Below are 22,684 nucleotides of genomic sequence, written 5' to 3' on the forward strand. Positions count from 1 at the left end.
AGCCACTGTGCCAACTCGCGTCTTATGCATATTTCACTTCCACCCTGCGAGCATATAGCTCTGACACCCCACTCTGGACGGCCGGTAAAGGGAAACTAGAGGTGAGAGTCCTGCGGCCCCTGCTCAGTGTTCACTCCAGCCGGCCAATCAAGGCAAGCCGGAGAGGGGCCTGTCCGACTCTCGGGGGTATGGGACCCAAGGGACGTCACTTCCCATTCAGCTCGCCACAAGCTGCCCTGGGGGCTTATTATTATTACAGTTATTAGCCTCATTTTACTTATTTATTTCTCGATTCCGATGGGTTTAAAGCGATCCGCTTTCGCTTATCGCTTGCACTGTAAAGAAACCGGGGACTTATCTAATTATAGCGGACTTCATCGAGAATATCAAAAGAGGCTGCAATCGAAGCAGACCGCAAGTATAAATGGGAAACACTTGAACCTTTTTGGATTTAAAATGGCCGTTGAGTGAAGCCTTAAATGATTCCTTTAGATTGACAAAAAGGTACTTACTTGAATAGATATACTCAGCGATGGTTTGATTTAATTAAGTTCAGTTTAAGAGCATTGCCCGTGGCACGTAATTTTTTATGATAAAAACCTAATACAGGGTGGGCAAATAGGAGTGATATACTTTGTTTTTAAATTTTAATTATATCAAGTGCAAAATTTACTTAATATTTTTTCAGGGTTGGCAATTGTATACGGAAGATAATTTCTGCCAAATGTGTACAATTTTTTGTCAAATGTTTGTGTTGTTTAAAATACGTTGCTTTTAAAACAATACTTAATAATGTTTGAACTTAATATAGTTCAAATTTAAAAGCAAAATGTATATTTTTTATTTCATTAATGTGTTATCTTTATGATATGGAAATTATTTTACTTCTATTTATTTGATCAAGAATTGTTGCATTACTTTTGCACTTTTGCTTGGGACGGATGTTAGTGTGGGATGCTACCTGCGTAGACACGCTGGCACCGTCCCACCTCCAACGAACTAATGTAATAGCGGGCGCAGCGGCGGAAAGCGCCGAAATTTTGAAACGTAATAAATATAAGAGCCTCGCTGGGGAGTACCATTTTGTACCATTTGGCGTTGAAACTCTAGGTCCATGGGGTCCCAGCGCGCACAATTTTTTTGGATAAATCGCGAAACGTAACTGGTGACCGAATAGCTAGCGGCTTCCTCGCACAACGCATCAGTATTGCGATACAACGAGGAAATGCCGCCAGCATCCTTGGTACAATGCCTCAAGGGCCTATTTTACATATATGCTAGTTATAATAATCCTCTGTATATACCCATTATGTATATTGGTTTTGCACTTTGTTTCGTATGATAAATATTTGATAAATAAATTGTATTCTGTACCTATAAAAATAAGCAAATTATTAAGACTAGTTATTTCATGCCACGTGTGTCCAAGAGGCTCACAAACATTTTGCAGCATTTGATATACAATAAATAAATTTTAATTAAAATCCCTTAACGCAAAATCGTATCTTACTGCACTAAAACTAATCCACTTTCAAAATTTACTGTTAAACGAAAATACTTAGTTCACGTTCCGCGTTCTAATTTCAACTAAATTACTATCTTTAATCTAATTTTCTTCTCCAGAGCATTCCCTGTAAAGCTTTCCTCACATACGTTATCTCGTTACACGCTTGAATGAATACACACCCTATTGTTCTAAAGATAAAGTCGGAAATCGTTTGATAACGGTGCTTTAATCAGCTGATTGCGAAGCGCAACTTTTATTCAGTTGTAAAGAACACGATTTCAGCAGTTCGAATGTTCATGTTGTTAGGTAGAAGTTAGTTTCTTTAATATTCTTAGATATTAATGACCAGTCTGGCTTAGTGGGTTACTCTGCCTATGAAGCCGATAGTCCCAGGTTCGAATGTCAGTAAGGGCATCATCTACAAGGTCAAAATTATAAAATTCCCTAAATTCAACTGTCTTTTCAACAGCAGTCGAATGTCAAACAGTCTATACTTTAATTCCAAGAATATGGTATATAATATACCTATATGATAATTTGATTATTTCGACTTTTTGGTATTTTTTTTCTTCTCCATTACATTTTCGTGCCTAAACTGTTATGCATGGTCTACAACACTTGTTAAACTTGTATGTAAACATACCTTTTAGTTAAGTCCGTTTAGTTTAAATATGTTTTAGTGAGAGCGTTTAATGAAGTAAGTGTTCATCTTAATAATATACATGTACTTAACAATGTAACCTATTATCTTGTCGCATACTTCTGTTGTTTCTCCAATAAAAAAATAGTATTTTTTTTTTGGTTAGTATAGGTGTTAGATCAGCATATTCTACCGGCGTGCATCGGCGTAGAAAAAAATACATGAGTATGTTATTCTTCAAAGAAAAACGTCACTTTTGACACTGACATATCCAATCCATATCGTATCTAGACCTAATATTTGAGGTATCTTAAAGTTCGAATCGGGCAGCATGTGCATCCAGTAACTTTGCTAATGTAATTCTGCCGTCCGCCGTTTCCAAAGAGTTCGATCTTTACTTAAAACGAAACACGTTCCGTTCGTTATCGATGAAGCTAGGATACCAGATGGGGCTCTAGGGCAGAAAATAGATTGAACGGGCATCCTAGCACACATGCTTACTGCACTTTGTGTATTTATACTAAAACTGTAATATTTACTGATATCGGGACTGAATTTCTCTACTTTGTAACCTTTTCCTATTTTGCCGTCGATAAAATAAAATAAATACGTTTTTTTTTATACTACGTCGGTGGCAAACAAGCATACGGCCTGCCTGATGTTAAGCAGTCTCCGTAGCCTATGTACACCTGCAACTCCAGAGGAGTTACATGCGCGTTGCCGACCCTGTTTTTTTTTTTTTTTGACGCAGAGGGAATGCTTTTACGCATCATCCCCAGGCCATGGGGTGTCGGCCTATAGTGGGGGGTATGTGGGACTCACAGCTCTCGCACCTTTCTAAGTCGGAAAGGGGAGAGAAGACTACCCACTAAACCCTCTGCGGCGTTACACCCTCTTGCCGGTTTGGGGAGCATCGTGGGGTCGCTAGCATTCATCCATGGTGCTCCCCCCGCGTTGCCGACCCTAACCCCACCCCCCTCGTTGAGCAATTTGGGGGCAATCTTTTACAAATCGACCTAGCCGCAAACTAAGCAAATCTTGTACTATGCTAGACGATATACATACGTATACAGATAAATACATACTTATATACATGGAAAACACCCATGACTCAGGAACAAATATCTGTGCTCATCACACAAACAAATACCCTTACCGGGATTCGAACCCGGGACCATCGACTTCATAGGCAGGGACACTAACCACAAGGCCAGACCGGTCATCAGAGATTGGATTAATATCAGCTTTTACGAAATACCAAAATATAATCCATAGATATTTGTCTACAACAGTATCTGAGGCAACAATTCTAGAACAAATAATAGGTTTTAGTTAAAATATTTCAAAGTTTGGTAATAACTTGCTAAATGAATCAGCCAGCCGGCTGGTTGGAATGATCAATATTTGATCTCACAAAGGCGAGTAATCATTTATATGTATATTTTGAATAATTCATTATAGACGTAGTGACCAAGCAACCTTAAGGTCGATTCTAATTTACCAATTTGATATGGTCTAGGAGTGGTTTCGATACGACTTTGAAGATCGTCTTGGTGATGGACGCGCATCTTACGCACTACTTTTACTTCATTTCCATCCACCCTCCATTGCATCCACCAATCATCAAGGTCTTATGATCAAAACCATAACAAATTTTTCTTTCTTTTTTCTTCAAACAAAAACTTCACTTTTGACAATGACATATCCGATTCATATCGTAATTAGACCTAATATTTGAGGTATCTTAACTTTTGAACCGGGCCGTCTGTAAACTGCGGACTGGACGCAAGTGGGGCGCGGCGAGAGGCAAATTAAGGCCATTCATCAATTGCGCTTGTCCAAATATATGAACGGCCTTGGTATTATGACCATTTTGATATTTTCTGCAGCAATGTATCGCAAAAGTACTATAAAAGCGTGTGTAATATAGTTCATTGTTAACCAAGGGATGAAAGGCACTCAGTTTAGTTGAGTTTAGTCCGAAATTGAAATGATGCCTTTCAACCGATTCAATCACTCTACTTTTTATTTCGAATACGAGGAAAATATTAGGTAACTATAAAAATAAAAAATATATTTGACGACCAGTCTGGCCTAGTGACCCTGCCTATAACGCCGATGGTCTCGGGTTCGAATGTGATGAACACAGATATTTGTTCCTGTCATGGGTGTTTTCTATATATATATATTGATACAAGTATGTATTATATTATGAATACACGTATGTATACCGTCGCCTAGTACCCATAGTACAAGCTTTGCTTAGTTCGGACTTGATTGTAGATTTTCCCCAAAATATTTATTTTGATTATCTAAGAATTGCTTTTTCATTCCTAACAGAAAGCAAACAATTTTCTTCTACTTAACTCTCAGAAATCTACTCAACCTTCCATTCCAAAAACTCCAATGAGAAATAACAAACAGCTTCCCCTCAAATTTCAACCTTAAGTTCTAGAAAGGAAAATTTAATTTCGTCTACAGCGAAAGAATGAACAAAAAGTGTACAGTAATCTGACATTAATGTGTTCGGAATAAAGATTAGAGGTAAGTTTTTGTTGCGAAAAATCCCGAAAGTGGGCGAAGTAAACCTCGACCTCAATCAAAATCACATAATGGAATCCTAAGGGATCCAATATGGCTGACTGCGAAACAATAAGTACGTGGATTATTAAAGTCACAGTAGATTTAGAAACATAAAAAATAAGTAGTAGTAGTGGTCAATAAAATTAATGTCGAAATATTTCTGGCATCAATAAATATAGTAATCTAATATCGATGGGAAAAAGAATTAAGGCAATGCTGATTTTGGCCAAAAAATGATCAGATATTTCAATGATGTACCTAATTCAAAATGAGCTCATTCGTATCACGAAAACTTAAAAAAAAAACAACGGGTTGCACTCCGGGAGTTCCAGCAGAAGTGAAAACTTGAATATTAACGTTGTGCATTTTTGATATTTTGGAATGGTTAGGGAATAATTTTTCACGAATTGCTTTAATTATCAGTATAAACGTGCTATCATTTATGTGGTAAAATACAATATTCATTTATTGCGCTATCGTACACAAACATGACAATTTATATTTCAATAAAAATGAGACACTTCAGAACTAAAAAGTTTATCTCTCAGAAAAATCAACTTCCATCCATAATTTCAACGACTCTTACACCATCATAATTACTAGAACCATCATGGAGTTCATTTTCGATCAGGTCACGTGTCCGTCTTACGAATTTTCAATCTGATGAATCTGTCGGTCGCGTGACCTGTCGCGAGTTTAACATTTTTCCCCGTCACAAAAAGTGCACAGCGCCGCTAAAGAGGTTTTTATTTCAAATTTGATCGTGCAAACGTAGATAATCATGTGATCGGGGTGTAAGCATACCATATAAACTCGAGACGTTGTGTGTATTTACATATTCATGAATCATTTTAATTAATGTATGTTTTTACAATTACATAAAGTTCGATTACACTATGATTTACACGTAGACCTCGACCCGGCTAAGGAATAAAATCCTGAAGTAAATTTCGATCAAAAAGTACTTATTCAATGTTACAAACTGCTTACACTTTATCTAATTTTCGTCAGAAATATTTTTGCAATATATATATAGGAATTTAATTTCAGTACCACTTCGTACCTTGCTGCAGTGACAACAGTATGAGGTCCCTAGCGACTTTCATATTAAACTGAAATAAATGTCATATACCAAGAAAAAGTGACCAAGGCCTCCAGTGCCCCAGGTTGGAATCGAACCAGCGTCCTGTGCTATCGCGGCAGGTACCTGAGCCACTCGGCTATCGGGGTCACGGCGGCATTGGTCGCATTTTTCCAAGTAAATGCATTTCTTACTGAAGGCTTACGGCGCCCCCTAGTTTCATATTGATTGTCACCGTAAGAAGGTACGAAATCGTATTGAAATTAAATTTGACCGTATAATCAACAAGATAAGCCACACATACTGCTAATAAACTACCTTCTACAAATCCGCTATCGCACTACTTTAATTTCCTCTAGAAAGAAACAAAGACGTAGAAGACAAAGCCAGGACCCGCCAATGTTAATTGAAGCCGTGATAAATGGAATTGGACTCCTTTGTTGGTGTTAGCAGGTCTGGTGATGAAATAGTGGGGAATATATATATAAAAAAAAAAACAAAGGATGTTGTTCTTTATTTTATACGCTAGAGGAAAATATTGACCAGCTTCGATCGCAATCACAACAGAATTCCTATATTTACGTTTTCCTACAATATTAATTACCTACTTAGATAATAAATAAATATAAATATTATAGGACATTATTACACAAATTGTCTAAGTCCTACAGTAAGCTCAATAAGGCTTGTGTTGAGGGTACTTAGATAATGATATAATAAATACTTAAATACATGGGAAACATCCATGACTCAGGAACAAATATCCACAATCATCACACGAATAAATGCCCTTACCAGGATTTGAGCCTGGGACCTGGGATAATGTACTTAAAGAACTATAAGTAAGTACCTATACAGAAAGTTTGCTATGGTTACAGAACATACAACATCTTATTTTGGTCATAAGTGCCACAACAATATTTATTAACTAGTAAGGAAACTAAACACAATATAAAACGTTGGTGACTGATTTATTACTGTCTAGTACATAATTTATAGATTTAAACAACTTTCCCCTCCCTGCCATAAATGCCAAAAGTGCTCTAAATGCCAAAAGATGGGCAGTTCCGTATATATTATAAATTTCTTCTTCTTCCTCGCGTTGTCCCGGCATTTGCCACGGCTCATGGGAGCCTGGGGTCCGCTTGACAACTAATCCCAAAATTTGGCGTAGGCACTAGTTTTTGCGAAAGCGACTGCCATCTGACCTTCCAACCCAGAGGGTAAACTAGGCCTTGTTGGGATTAGTCCGGTTTCCTCACGATGTTTTCCTTCACCGAAAAGCGACTGGTAAATATCAAATGATATTTCGTACATATATATGTATCATATATATGTTCCGTATATATTATAAATAGTTACATTATATGAAGATTAAATATAAATAAATATCTGAAAACAATTTTACACAGAACCACCTAGCCTCAAACTAGTTAAGTATGATATATAAAAAAATGTGGCTGCAGTATGACAGTACTATGGGGGAATAGTTCAGCGGTGGCAGCATGATGGTTCCATTTTTATCACCTGTCACTATCCCCGTCACTTTCGCACTTACATACTTGTTAGAACGTGACAGGTATGGTGACAAATGATAAAGAGCCGACCATCTTAACCCTACTGATGCAACAAAATTATTTTCACTTCAAAAAAGGTACCTTAGAATTATTGTAAACATAGGTAATATGACAAGCTGTAAGGAGCTACTTCATTCAACATATCTGCCGTCGTTGTGCATCTTAGAAGTAAGCACTTTCGTTAAAAACAGTACTTTTTCCCTATTATGTATGCAACAAACGTAAGCTATATCTGAGCGTACGTAATAATAGTTATGCTGCTGGCTGTTGCTTACTTCTAAGCTTTAGTGTAAGTATGATTTTACCCATGGCAATGTTATAAACACTAAGTTGTTAAAAAGTTTATAATGAGCGCCTATAGCTCACTAAACTGTATTAATTTATTGTTATTACTGTCTAGGATGGAAATGTACACTTGATTAAGTAATTACATTGTACTAAATTATGTTAAATAAAGAACTCATAAAAAAAATACTTTTTCCCACAGTACTCTCGTCCATCAACTTACGAGCCAATGCTAGATTAGGCCTACAAACATGAATATTATCCACTCTGGTCCATTGGCCATGTTAGTCAATATTTATAATAAAATTCCGAAATCAATACGGGAGGAAACTAACTAAAATAGATTTAAAGTGAAATTAAAGCGACATTTAATTATAAAAGCATATTACTGTACCCAGGAATTTTTAAGTGAGCACTGCCACTAATCATTAACCCCGGGTTAACCGGTTAAACCTTAGTCACCATGGTTCCCAGTACAATTTGACACTGGGTTAACGGTTTAACCGGTTAACGTCGCGTTAGTGGGATGGTGCAAGTGGCCCTTTGTATGTATGTTGCTATACCTCATACACGCATGTACAGTCAGCATCAACAGTAGCGGATGAAACAACGCGCCAAAAGTATCTGATATTCCAGATAACTTTTCCTCATATAGATAATTTTCTAAAATTCGCATTCATAAGTATATCTTTTACAGTCTTAGTTGTTCTATATTAAAGACATCACTTTTTGTTAAGCTGTTACAGAATGGTAAATACTTATGAAGCGTTATTTGATCCGCTACTTTTGATGCTGTCTGTACACATGAAATGCAATAAAATATTTGAGTGTTGAGTATTGTTTCTTTATAACGAGCTCAACAAGAGCTCAACGAGGGGTGGGGGAGGGGTTTAGGGTCGGCAACGCGCATGTAACTCCCCTGGAGTTGCAGGCGTACATAGGCTACGGAGATTGCTTACCATCAGGCGAGTCGTATGCTTGTTTGCCACCGTCGTAGTATAAAAAAAAAATTATCCGTAAGGTACAATAGTGCCTAATTTCCTTCGACTCTAAACTGTATTATCAAACCCATATCAGCGCTCATTGATAACCCTAGTAATTATTACCTATCCAGGCAATTACTACGAATCAAAGCAAAATGCTACTTTGTTATTCAAATGAATCTGGTAATAGCACAGATAAGTTTAATTTGCCTTTGTTATGATTATAGGGGTAGTAAAAAAATATTGTATGAATTGTATAGTAAAATGTTTTTAAAGTAAATTATTAAAGGTATTAGTCTTTTTAATTATATTAAGTTTTTTGCTACTCACGATGTAAAATCGTTATCGTGAATATTTTGTTTACTTTAGAATCTTGCCTGAACAAAACACTGAAAAAGTAATTAGCAGAACTAATTCACCAATAAAAAAAAAACTTAGGTAATATTTTATTTTATGCCGATTAGTACAGTTTTGATGTCTAGCGTTCTCCAATTCTTTCTCAACTGCTTAACTGGAAGAGATCCCGGAAAAGGATAAGCTCGCCTTTGTACAAATGATGTATGTTTTTTCCTGTATTATGTTTATTTTTGTAAGATATCCTTTATTTTATGTTAATTCTCCATCACGTTTTTGCTTACAAACATTTATTTGAACAGTTCGCGTGTTCTTAACCGCAAATGCCCCGAAATTGCTCCCCCACCATTAATTTAAGTAAAATACTGAACAGGGAAACAAACGGCCAGTGCTATTAGCGCCTGACATGCAAAAAGTGCGGCGGCGTGGGCAAATTAGTTCAATCTTTTACTGGAGTCCATCACGGTAAACGCGTAGTATTACTAGGAGCTGCATACGGGCGATAACGACGGAAAACAACATTGATTTAAAATGCTTATTCAAGGTTCAAGCACAGCAAATCCGCCTGCCTTAAACAAACCGTCGGTACGGCGGGGGTCTTGGTGCGCCGAAGCAAAAACTTCATCTAGGATATAGGGCAACGTTTGAGAGAAAGGAGCTGCGACCCTCGCTCTGGTTCATTCCTGTTCTAACAAATGTGACTAAGCCATTCAGCGAGGGAGTTCCACCAGTGTTTTTAGCATATTTGGTCCGGCTGAGTATCAGAGTGAGTTTTTGTCATTAAGTGTGGCAGAACATGCATTCATGTAACCTATCTACTGACGGGACAAATTGTACCATCTGTGTAATGTTCTAGCAAAATAAATTATTCTGATTCTGATTCTGAAAGGTATGGGTAGGTAGTTGACGAAACCTGCAGTGCTGTGAATGTATATTGTGGAGGTACGGTGTATATTTTGTCGAAGAATGTTGCAGATATTTTTTGCTTAATTATATTATTGTGGATTTCGTACAGACAGTGAAATCACCCGCGTCAATCCAACGCAACGCTGCTGCTTAAGGCCCTACCTGACTTTTGTTTCCTATCTATTCCCTTACATCTTCATAAATGAATGAGGCCTAATTTTGAAACCATATTGTGAGCCAAATTAGAATCCCGTGTGTCCCAAATGCTAACACGGCAACAATTACACAGGAGGCGGTTTACAAATGACCGCCCGCAATCGTCCGGACCCGGTTAAACTGATCCGGCTGAGACCGGTTTAATCTAGTTTACCTGCCAACGGTCAGCCTTGGGGATTATAGTAATGAGCGAAAGAGATAATTTAGGGGGATCTGGGAAATCTTAAGGATGGCAAGGGGGATAGTGCGGATTAATGTTGTTGAAATAAAATGAAATATAATGTTGTATATTCTCTTAAGGTGCATTTTTATCGCAAGTGTAAACCGAGCCTAGGCACCTTACGGTTTACCTGCCAGGTCACGCGGTCAGCCTTGGGATAGTAATGAGTGAAAGATAATAATTTAGGATCTTGGAGATCTTAAGGTTGGTAAAGGGGATGTTTGGTATTAATGTTGAGGGAATAAAATGAAATATAATGTTGTATTCTCTTAATATGCGACGACCGCTCTGGCCTAGTGGGTAGTGACCCTGCCTATGAAGCCGATGGTCCCGGGTTCAAATCCTGGTTAGGGCATTTATTCATGTGATGAGCATGGATATTCGTTCCTGAGTCATGGGTGTTTTCTATGTATTTAAGTATTTATAAACATTTATATATTATATATACCGTTGTCTAAGTACCCTCAACACAAGCCTTATTGAGCTTACTGTGGGACTTGGTCAATTTGTGTAATGGATATTTGTTCCTGAGTCATGGGTGTTTTCTATGTATTTAAGTATTTATAAATATTTGTATATTATATATACCGTTGTCTAAGTACCCTCAACACAAGCCTTATTGAGCTTACTGTGGGACTTAGACAATTTGTGTAATAATGTCCTATAATATTTATATTTATTTATTATCTAAGTAGGTAATTAATATTGTAGGAAAACGTAAATATAGGAATTCTGTTGTGATTGCGATCGAAGCCCGTCAATATATTCCTCTAGCGTATAAAATAAAGTACAACAACCTTTTATATTCCCCACTATTTCATCACCAGACCTGCTAACACCAACAAAGGAGTCCAATTCAAGTATTACGAATTATATTTATATGCATTTTTACTTTAAATTAAAACCCAAGCTCTTCTTGCCATAGCAATGACTTAACCAGTATTGTTATAGTATCAGAATATTCTCAAAACTCTAAAAATTTTAAAGAACATTTCTAGCAGTTTCTGTTAAAACTATTGTATGTTTGTTTCTCAATAATGCAACAACATTATGCAGATTTGGGAAAAAATATGTGGCTTTCCATCAGAAAAGGGTCCTTATGGTTCATAAGCAATAAGGACTTTTAATCAGTATTTCTGTTGGGATTTCAGATGGAAAGGACCTTATTGCACTTGAAGCATAAGGACCCTTCTGTGACGGAAAGCCACATATTATAGATATATTAAGCATATATCCTGAGTAAACTTTGGTGGCAGTTAAACACGTTAACGCGGAAGAAATCGCAGGCAATGTTTTGCTTTCGGGCAGCCATCATGGATTCCCAATCAAGCATTATTAATGAATGTGGGTCATCGTATTAAGGACTCGATAATTTATAACTCGCAAAATTGCCTTTATTAACGCGAATTTGATACCGATAATTCGAAACTCAATATTCAGTATTAATGAATAGTTTAAATTTTATTGGAATTAACAGTAGGTACATTATTTCGATTTGATAATGGTATTGAATGAATAAGTGAATTATATGATGTAATAAGGCGTCGTAATCGTTATTGCTATTTTTGTGCCGCTGGGTTTAAAAAGAATTATTATTTAGCTATTTATAAATAAAGAACTTAATTCAAATCAAAATAGTCGCTGAAAGCAAATTTCTTAACTATCTACATTTTTCTATATGATTCCATATACGATTTCAATCTAAGTGACTGTCTAGCATGTTCTCACGCGCGAGTCTACTCGGAGTTAAACTAGATGTATGGAGTCGCGCGAGGATGCAACTTATGTTAGCAGGCATAGAAGATAGAAGAAAGAGGTTGGATCGGTGTGGTATGGGTAGACCACAATTAAACTCGGAGAACGTCAGTTACTCCATGAAGATGACAATAGTCATGTGCGACTGTGCAGAAATATCGTGAACTCACCAAAACAAATATATATAGTTTAAGAGCACTTATCCAAAATTTAAGTTTTTATATTAAATTTTTACAAGTTTTAATCACGGCCAATGGCCGTGAAAAACTCACACGAAAACTCTACGGACTCCAAAAACAACGTACGTACTTCTATATCGTTATCCAGTTATATAGATAGGTATCCAGCATACCAAATCAGTACAAATTTAGTATAAAATATCTTCTGAAATACTATTTATAATACATTCACCATTTTTGAACTACACGCGTGAACGGCTCCTCGTTCGTCCGGTTTCATTCACTCAGCGGGTCTCCCCTCGCTTCGTTACGTTCATTCATTATCCAATAAACGGTTACCCCTTGGGAACTGACGATTCCCATGCGTACTTAGTGGAGTCATCATTGGGAAGTAGTTTTTCCTCAATGGAGGCAAAACGGCAATAACTGTGCTAATTTAGTTAATGGTTAAATGTTAGCTAGTAGCAATAAAAAATGGTATTTGATTGTCAGAGAAGGTTATATCACAAAGACAGAGTAGACTAGCATACTTATACACCGTGTTTTTTTATTTATTTGATTTTTTTTTCGATCGTATTGATGTGCCTTAGGAAAGTTACCAAGGTTGCGGAATTTTCACGTGCAAATATTTTGGAAATTTGTCATATTTTTGTATGGGAATCGAAATTTTCCATTCTTTGTGAAATTTTCCTGAATTATTCGAGAATCTTTTCAACTTTTATGAAACTATTTGCAACTTGCACAACTGTACATGATTAAAATAAATAAATAAATATTATATGACATTATTACACAAATTGACTAAGTCCCACAGTAAGCTCAATAAGGCTTGTGTTGAGGGTACTTAGAGAACGATATATATTTATTTTTATTTATTTATTTATTTATTAATAAAACTTAAATCTATCATTACAGGTTTAGCCTAATGCGATAGATAAGCGACAAACCAATAATCAGAGTTATTGACTATATAATTATAAACTTAACCTAATGTTATCATTGCAGCCTTTGTGAGATCATTCAGAGAGCACGTAAATATGTCCAATTTCAACGCAAGTTTATTGATAGTGCGAATATATAATATATAAATATTTATAAATACTTGAATACATAGAGAACACCCATGACTCAGGAATAAAATATCCATGCTCGTCACACGAATAAATGCCCTTACCAGGATTTGAACCCGGGACAATCAGCTTCGTAGGCAGGGTCACTACCCACTAGGCAAAACTAGTCGTCAACGATTGTCATTTATAAAGAATTTAACAAAAACACTCTTTAAAAACGATGTACGATGTTCACATTATAAATGGTGATTTCTCCCACACCCTAACATATTCCAGTAACTTCCGAACCGTACCGTAAAGACTACGACCGATATCACTCATACAGTTCAATTTTCTCAAGTGCATTACCAGAATTATGAAATGGCCGGGAATCCATAATTCCGGCCCGGATCTCGAAGGATATTTTATTAGGGACGATTTGTAAGGATTATTTTTCGGAAATAATGTTAGATTTGACTTTAAATTTAGCTTTAAAAGGTCTTAGAGAATACATTTTGTTGAATATATTTTTTTTAAATAAAATACCTATAATTATCAATTTTTTAAGAATAATTTTATAAGTAATGGATATATAAAGAGGAATACTATATAACTAGTTTAAATGTAAAATAGGCCCTTGAGGTATTGTACCGAGGATGCTGGCGGCATTTCCTCGAGTATCGCAATACTGATACGTTGTGCGAGCGAGGAAGCCGCTAGCTCTTCGGTCACCAGTTACGTTATGTTAATTATTATTATTTAAATGAAAACAACCATCGTAAAACTACAATAATGCTACAAAATCTGTCATATTTACATCCTATAAACTGGGAGATAACGCCAGGTGCCATAAATAACACGGTAGACCTGCCAACTTCTTACAAAAACATACGTCCAAACTTTTCGCCAACGAAAAAAATCTGTTTTAACAAAAAACCGTACAACATACTTTATTTATATTATCCACGAAAGCATGACCGAACAGAAACAATGGCAAGTTCATAAAAAGCAAAAATCTTTGCTTATGACAGACCCCGACATAAATTAAGCAAGAATAAACAGTACACTTATTTCGACCGAAAACCTCCAGCTTATCGCTGTGCTAAGGGAGTACGTTACATACAAAATTGGACTTTAAACGCTGGGTATAAAGGCGGTTAATGCATGGATGTGAGGTCGATAATCCCAAATGACTAATCTCGGTGTTCGCTACCCGCTTCTCGCAGATGTCGATCGATTTATCTTGCTTGTAGTTATGTGCTGTTGACCGGCTCCATGGTAACGCAGTGATTGAACGATATTTAGCGTTTCTGTCATAGACATGGGAATATTCAGAGTCACACGAATCCGCCGACAAAAATCCGCCAAACATCGCTCCGACGTGCGAGCCGGATTTCGCTATAATACGGGCATAGCTTTGTCTCGCTCAAACTTGTTTTTTTAAATATTACGTCGAATGACATCCGCTGCGCTGTGCCATACCACACAAAGAGAGATGACATTCACAATGCCCATACCTCTCTTTTGGACGTAGTTTAAGGACGTACCCGAGTCCAAACTTCTGAGCGACGTGCGAATCGAATGCAGAGTGTCATGCGCCTAAGAGCGTAACATTGTATGGCGGCGGCTAGGCTCGTGTGACTCTTAAGTCATAATATGGGTATAATTGACCGAGGAAGTGAGAAGCTTGAGCGAAGCTTTTTTGTTTGAGTTTGGGCATCAATGCCCTTGTATCTCTTTCTGACTGTACTCCTCTACAGGTCATATCTATTACTAAATACATACCCTAAATTGATACTAATAAAAAAACTGGACAAGTGAGAGTCGGACTCGCCCACCGTACTTTTTAGTATTGTATGGCTGCAACAGAAATACATCATCTGTGAAAATTTCAACCGTCTAGCTATCACTGTTCATACTGATGCAGCTTGGTGACATACGGACAGACAGACGAACGGACAGTGGAGTCTTAGTAATAGAGTCTGCTTTTACCCTTAGGGTACGGAACCCTAACAACGATTCCGTTTTTAGCATTGTTTCAAAATGGCGGGTAACATATTTTAAGTCACTATGCGTTTCGATACCTTAGTGTCCTATAACAACTATAGGGAGCGTACATGAACTGTAGATGGCAGTATAGAAGCCCTCTATTCATTGACGCGAAGCATTATGTCAAGTTTTAATTTTTAGATTTACGCCGCTAGATAGCAGACCCTACTATGTGAAAAGGAGCCAGCGTGGAGTGTAGGGGCAGGATCTGCTTAGAAGCGTGTATTGTTTCCGCATACGATTCAGGCCACGAGATTGCAGACCTTCCAACACGAACGGTCTAAGCTAAATAGCTAAAATATTATTAAACACTAAGAGTAACCTGTTAACATTGAGTTAGTGGCGTTAAATATTGTAGCTGAAACTTTGACAGCAGAATTGAATAAAGCTACAACACGATCAAGCTCTGAAAATGGATTTGGATTGGGCATACACTCCGAAGGGATCCTGACCACATACCGAGGCAAGCCCTAGACTGGAATCCCCAAGGAAAGAGGAAACGTTGCCTACCAAAGCAGACCTGGCGCCTTACTATTATTGCAGAAGCAAAGGCTATTGGGAAGACCGATACAGATTGCGGAGCACTGTGGACGCCCTCTGCCTCATCTAGGAGACATTAAATCATGTAAATCATCGATTTAAGCTTTGCCCTACTTTACGCGTCTGAGTATTTGTTTCTCTATGGTATCACTAGATTCTTCGCGAATTTTGCACGTAAAATACAGATAATTGACGGTCTATTTGAGACAGATGTTCTGAAGTGATTCGGCTCGGCTATTTTATCACGGACTCGGATTATGGAATTTGTCATCGAAACCTTTTCTTTTATTTGCACGTATATTATCTATCTGATATCTTAGAACTATACTGAAAAGGAAGAGTCTGCGTAGTACGATAATGATTAATAAAATCTACCCTATATTCTTCACCAGGCTTCAAAATGAATCTAAGGATCGGTCAGTGTTGCCAGGCGTACGATAGGTAATTAACGAACATGTACGATAATTTGGGCCTCGGTACGATGTACGTTCCAAAAAGCATTATCGTACGCAAAAGTACGATAATTTCAGCCCTTGGACGATGCCCCCAAAAAGTCTAGTATTTGAAGCAAAATATGACTTTGCCTCATAAGTAAAATTAAAATAAAATTAGCACCTTTTGAGTATTCGACAGTCATTAATATTTTCAATTAATTGTATTTTATAATTGTCGATGTGCATGTTTTTGGTTTCAATGTAAATCCCATGTTGACGTGTAAAAGTGCACTTGTGGCCTATTTGCTGAATAAATGTTGAAGTTGAAGTTCGAATTGGCCTGAATGTTTGTAACAAAAAACAACGCCATTAACCTTACGTAAATAGTTTGTAACTACTAGCAATTTAGTGTTCCATCTATCGACATTTCATTTTATTGTTCGGCAAACAATGCCATGAACGATCGGGAACAGTAAGGGTGACATGGACTACCTTCCACAGACTCCGTAATAAACATAGGTACGTTTGAGGTGCAATTCGGTTTAACGGTTAAAAAGTGCAAGTGATATTTAATTGCCCGAGCGTTAATGATGTATGTTCGGATGTTCTCCTGTGAAGATTGCATTTCTCACCCGATTGTAGAGAAATTTTGTGAGGGTTTGATAGTTAGATAGAATATTTCTGTCGTTTGGTTTTTTTTTGGAAACATTCAAAGTAGCGAAAATTATCATAAATGATTTAACCGCCAGTAGGGTTATATGGCGCTTAAAACTATTGTAAGTTCGCTGTAATAACAACTCAATGAAGTCAATATTTTTTTATTTTTAAACTTATATAGCCACTAGTATAAGTTGATATCGATAAAATTATGACGTAAAACAGTCCCGCTATATAATTTTTAGAAAAATTTATCATTTTTACGAAAAAAACAAACCGAAGTATTATTTTAAGTGATAAGTGTTGCTGCAAGCAACACGAGAAAATAACATTAGGCATCAATTTGTTGTTGTTTTTTTTACAAAACACTTATTCTTTCATTACATTATATATACAACAGACTACTATTGTTGCTATATATAAAATCTGAAATAAAATGTAACAAAATATAAATTCTTAGACACTAGGTACTTGTATATACGAGTATGTACTTGATTATACATACAGAGCAGAGCCACTACGATATGTGGTGACTGGCAAGTCTACGTGTAGTTACAGGGTGCGTAATATATAAGATGCCAATCGTTAACGCTCCGTAGCTAACAAAACGCAACTGTCACTGTCGTATTAATATAGAGGAGTGATAGAGAGAGATAACCACGCTACTTTACAGAGCACCGAGATGCGCAATTGTGCAAGTTGCGGGAAGTCTCCAAAAAGTTGAAAACGTTCTCGGAAATTTCAGGACAATTTCACAGGAAACAAAGGAAACCATTCTGGAAATGGATAATTTCAATTCTAATACAAAACTATGAGAATTTCGTAATTTTTTCATGTGGAAATTTTGCAATTTTGGAAACTTTTCGTCTACAAATCAGTGATGAGGTGTCTATTACGTGCCGAAGTGGTCTGTGAAAGCAACATAACGAGCGATTTTATCCTTACCCAGCAATTCTGTAAATGTAGCAATATGGATTAAAATGGAACCTTATTTATTCTGCCGGCGTGTTTGTTATAGCTTTCGTAAATCTTACGTAAATAAAAATTTATACAATTAAACAGCGCAATTTAAACGTTTAAACTTTAATACCTGCGTACAAAATGTATTAATTTACACAAAATAATAATTAAAACGAAAGAATCCCTCCTATATTTATGTATATGTATATAGTTACAGACAGGGAAGCATCCCATTAAGGATGACTCACGTTAGACCGGCCCGGGGCAGGGCCGGGGCATTCGACACTTCGTTTTCTATAGAAACAGTCACGTGATCACCGGTCACCCTAGAAAGCGAAGTGTCGGATGCCCCGGCTCGGGCCCGGGCCGGTCTAATGTGAATCATTCTTTAAGGTAGTTCCTCGCCGTTCAACGTGGCAACGCGGCAAGTGTGATGGACTCCTTCGCGTCTGGTGGGTAGTTTTAATGTGTGCAGTTGGCACTGAATGTCACGCCACATTACGCAGGAGTATTAGGCGCATGGCACACTGCATCCGATGCGCAGATGGTAGGATCGTATAGATGTGCTATAACTCGTGCGCCCGTGAGGGACAGAACACACAATGCGACAAAATTTAAAACACGTTTTAACATTCCTGACAACATACCAAAAACAACCTACGTAATTGTTGGGAACAAAAAACTTCTACATCACTTAGGACTTTTTAGAAGTAGACAGAAAGGAAAAGCAAGACTATGACAAGGACAAACAATAATAGCGCTACTCCTACTAAAATATACATAAGATTATCCCGTTCTGTCAGTTACCCCCACCACTCATGCCCAATCCACACTAAATAACATGATGACAATTTCTGTGAAAATTTGTTTCTGTCATAACTTAGCGAAAAACGCCTTTTAGACATACCTACTTCCTCTCCTCCTCCTCCTCTCCTCTCCTCCTCCTTATGACCTCAGGAATACGAGTGGTCAGTTACTCCCACCACTCATGCCCAATCCATACTAAATACTAGATTCATCGCACCGAAATTTGAGTGAGACAACGCATGCGAATTGGATTCAGTGTGCCATGCGCCGTAGTCTGAATCCATAAGGTATCGTACCTTACTGACATGTCAATTTATTAAAAAAAAACATTCCGTAAGTCTAAAGCAATTTGTCGCTTAGCTTTGTGAATTGCGATCTCAGTTGGAGCAATCACACGGGAAAACCTATGAAGCGCAATCGGTTGAATCAATCGCGAGACCAATACGTTCTATCGTATTTCGTCGGGTGTGGCTCGCAAGATAGAGGGCTGATTCAGCTTTGTTTGTATCGTTTATGCCTAGAGAATCTATGACAAGGCATGTGATCGTAAAAATGTATGTATTTTATTGCCATGGTAATAAAATAAGCCACACTTTGTTACAGACAGACTAGTGTTTTAGAGCGTCCGCTAGTTGGCGCGGTTGCACGGAGCGGGTTAACACGCTTAAATTTAGTACAGCGCGTATAAGCTCGTACCGCCGGAACGACCGTATACGCGCGTAAAAATACGCTAGTCTGACACCGCTCTAACCGAAAATACTATGAGCAAAGCTACATTTTTGTCTAATGAGATACTTCCCAATTTTTTATTAAGTATTTGGATTTTATAGTAAAAAAGTATTATTTTAGATGACTCGTAGAAAAAGTATTGTATACAATAGTGATATTTATTTATAATCAAGCGTTTCAATCTCCTACCTTACTAAGGCAACTCAGCAAGTTTCGTGTCCTAAACACGGTACTTGACTGAAAAGCTCTCTATTATATAATGATTGTATAAAATAGTATTCGATCAATCAAATTAATCAAATCATTTATTTGTTAATACAGTCAAGTATTGAACACGGCCTTAATTATTGAAAAGCTAAGCTATGTGGTAATGGGAGCGTGTGGCATCAACATTTTGTTGCGTATATTTCACGTATATTTTCGATGTCTATTTTATTTGCAAAGCCTAAAAAATAGGTCATCGAGCAAGTCTGATGGCACGTAAAATATGTAGGCAGTCTATTTTCGGCGCAGCCATTTGGTTATTCAACTGTAACATCAATGGATGTTATGAATAAAAGTGTAGGAAATATAAAGAGGGAAAAATGTAGATCAAACTTGAAATTATTAAAAAGTATGATATGTTAACGGCACCTATCATGGAACATTTAAGAGAAAATTTGGAGTGTTTTTGATATTTCACCGACACATGAAAAATTTCTACCGCTTTACGCTTTAAAAATTGAATGTCCAATTCGTCCTTTATGTTTTCTATGTATGGAATGAAAGCTACTGCAATTGGTTTCAATATTATTAATCTTAACCATTTAAAACTGTGGTTTTTTGCTAGTCATGGAATGTATAGCGCCATTCATTTTCAAAATAACAAATATCAATTAAAAATTAAACTTAAGCAGCTCTTTGGCTTTTGTTTATAGTAAAATGTTGCCAGCAATTAAAAACTGATGGTAAATACTTGTTTTACAGGAATTTTCTATACCATTCCATTACTGGTGCCTGTTCAATTATAGCGGTGTTTACTATACATGAAATTAATTATATACATTGTATAAAGATTAGATTATAAGCCTGTTTCATTTGTTAAGATTTAAACAGGTTTTGATAACACACGACTTCCACTTCATTTTGCATGCACCAATTAGCGTGAGCGATTAAAGTAAAGATCAAAACCGTAACAAGTTCTAAAACTGAATGGGCCTTATTTAAAATATGATGAAAACGAATTTCCGTAAGTTTTCATATGAAAAATTGAAAACTTAATAAAATATTTGTTATAAAGTAAATGGCAGTAAAAGGAGCAATAAATAAAACTGCAGGATATTCTCCTCAAACTGACCAACATTTGTTTAGTGACTGTAAAATATAATTCGTTTGTTTTAGCTATTATTAAGCTTAGAAATAAATTAAAAGTAGAAAAATTTGCTGTCTTGGGTGGGATTTGAACCCACGACCACTGGATTACTATTACAGTGCTCTGCCATCTGAGCTACCAACACCGTACCCGCTACAGCGAATATTTCCACCATATATGAACCATAGAGAGGTTCTAGCGACATCTACCGTAAATAGTCTTACACTTCTTAAACGCGCTTCTTATTTCTAAGCTATTCGTTTTTTTTTTTCATTCGCAGACGTTTCCGCTTGTTGCATTGAGTTTGTGTTTTGTAAGTACATTTTTAGTAAGTACACTTTGAAGTTTATTCTAAGACGCAATGTATTGCAAATATTGTTATGCTTAAAGCGTGAAAATCAACGTCAATTACACTGATGACGCACATTGAAAATAATATTTAATTTGTATGAAAGAGAGAAAAATCTAAAGATTACATATATGTTTACATTTGTTAAACAATAGTTTTATCGGAGTATAATATATAAAGCGTGTATTTTTGATATCACCGCAAACTTATACTAGACGTAGGGTGCTATAGAATAATTCTGAAAGATTTTATTAATTAGTATTAACTACTAGCACAATTAATATTTGAATATTTTTCGAGCGGCAATAATTTCGTACATCATGGTTACTTGTGACATTGTGGCAGTTGTGTCGTCACGTCATTTGCGACGTTTTGAGTTAAAACAAAGTAGTGATACAGTGCTTGCTGAAATTTTATAGAAATATAAAAGTCGGCTGTTTTTAGAAAACCTACAAAATTGTGTTCATTCAAACCTAAACTAACTACCCTTTGGTTATGCAGTCGTATTAAAAATACACGCTGTTTGTGTTACAGGGCCCACCGGTATAAATTTCTATAACATTATGATTAAACTAATTCTACGGATTCCACTCACTTGTAAAATTGCGTGATGTATAGTCGTTCGTTTTGTTGCTGGCCCCGACGGGCTTATCCTTTGTCTATTTTTAAGTAAAACGGCACTTGCCATTACCTGCAAAAAAAGGGTCGTACAATTCTAATTGACACTTGAGCGCGGGCTAGTCCAATGCGCTCTCCGATAACGCGCCTTTGTTACGCAGCTCGATCACACATTTAGACTGGTTCTGTAGAGTTCGACCCGCCAGTACTCAGTGACCGTGGAGGGACCACATAAAAATTATTTTTCCGTTTGCTCATTTTGAATCTTATTGCAATTTCCATAGGAGTTTTAATTCAATAACCGGTTAAAGTGCCCGGACCATTTTTGTAATACCGCACGTGCAGGTAGTAGCACGTGCGGTTATACTTAACAATAGACAAAGGATTAGCCCATTAGGGCCAGCTACAAATCGAACGACTATATGTTGTGACAGTTTAAATTCGAACATTACGATTACGTAGGTATAAGAGAGCTATGAGTTATAATGATATATTTGATCATTTTGGTCATTTGTCATAACTGTACACGAATGTAGGCTAATGATACACACATACACGTGGAACCAATCCATCAACGTTGTCGGTATTGTATTCAAGTCATTTGGGGTGAACAGGTTAAAATGTAGCTAATGGTAGAGACTATTGAATGAAGACTATTATTCTCGATACCTTCAAGGTTATATATTATGGTTCCTCTACACGATGGGCCATGGGTGGAGAGGGTAGTGGTGTCGGATGGCTTATAGCGCGGCGGGATGGCGATGGGATGGCCACGGTGTCAGTTTTTCGTTCGCACATCCAAGGTAGTGGGCCAGCGACGGTGCGTACGCAGCTACACGTTGCCCGTTCCATAGT

The 22,684-nt window shown here is 36.9% G+C and overlaps 1 protein-coding gene and 1 non-coding gene across 2 annotated transcripts in view; both read right to left on the reverse strand.

Annotated features, from left to right (window-relative positions):
* LOC133521832 (uncharacterized) overlaps window positions 1-22,684 on the reverse strand; it is a 158,962-nt gene that overhangs the window by 38,405 nt on the left and 97,873 nt on the right. The window lies entirely within an intron of this gene.
* Trnat-agu (transfer RNA threonine (anticodon AGU)) lies at window positions 20,935-21,007 on the reverse strand. Its single transcript has one exon. It is a non-coding gene; the product is annotated as a tRNA-Thr (tRNA).

The sequence above is a fragment of the Cydia pomonella genome, chromosome 10, assembly GCF_033807575.1.
Source record: "Cydia pomonella isolate Wapato2018A chromosome 10, ilCydPomo1, whole genome shotgun sequence".
NCBI classification, from domain to species: Eukaryota; Metazoa; Arthropoda; class Insecta; order Lepidoptera; family Tortricidae; genus Cydia; species Cydia pomonella.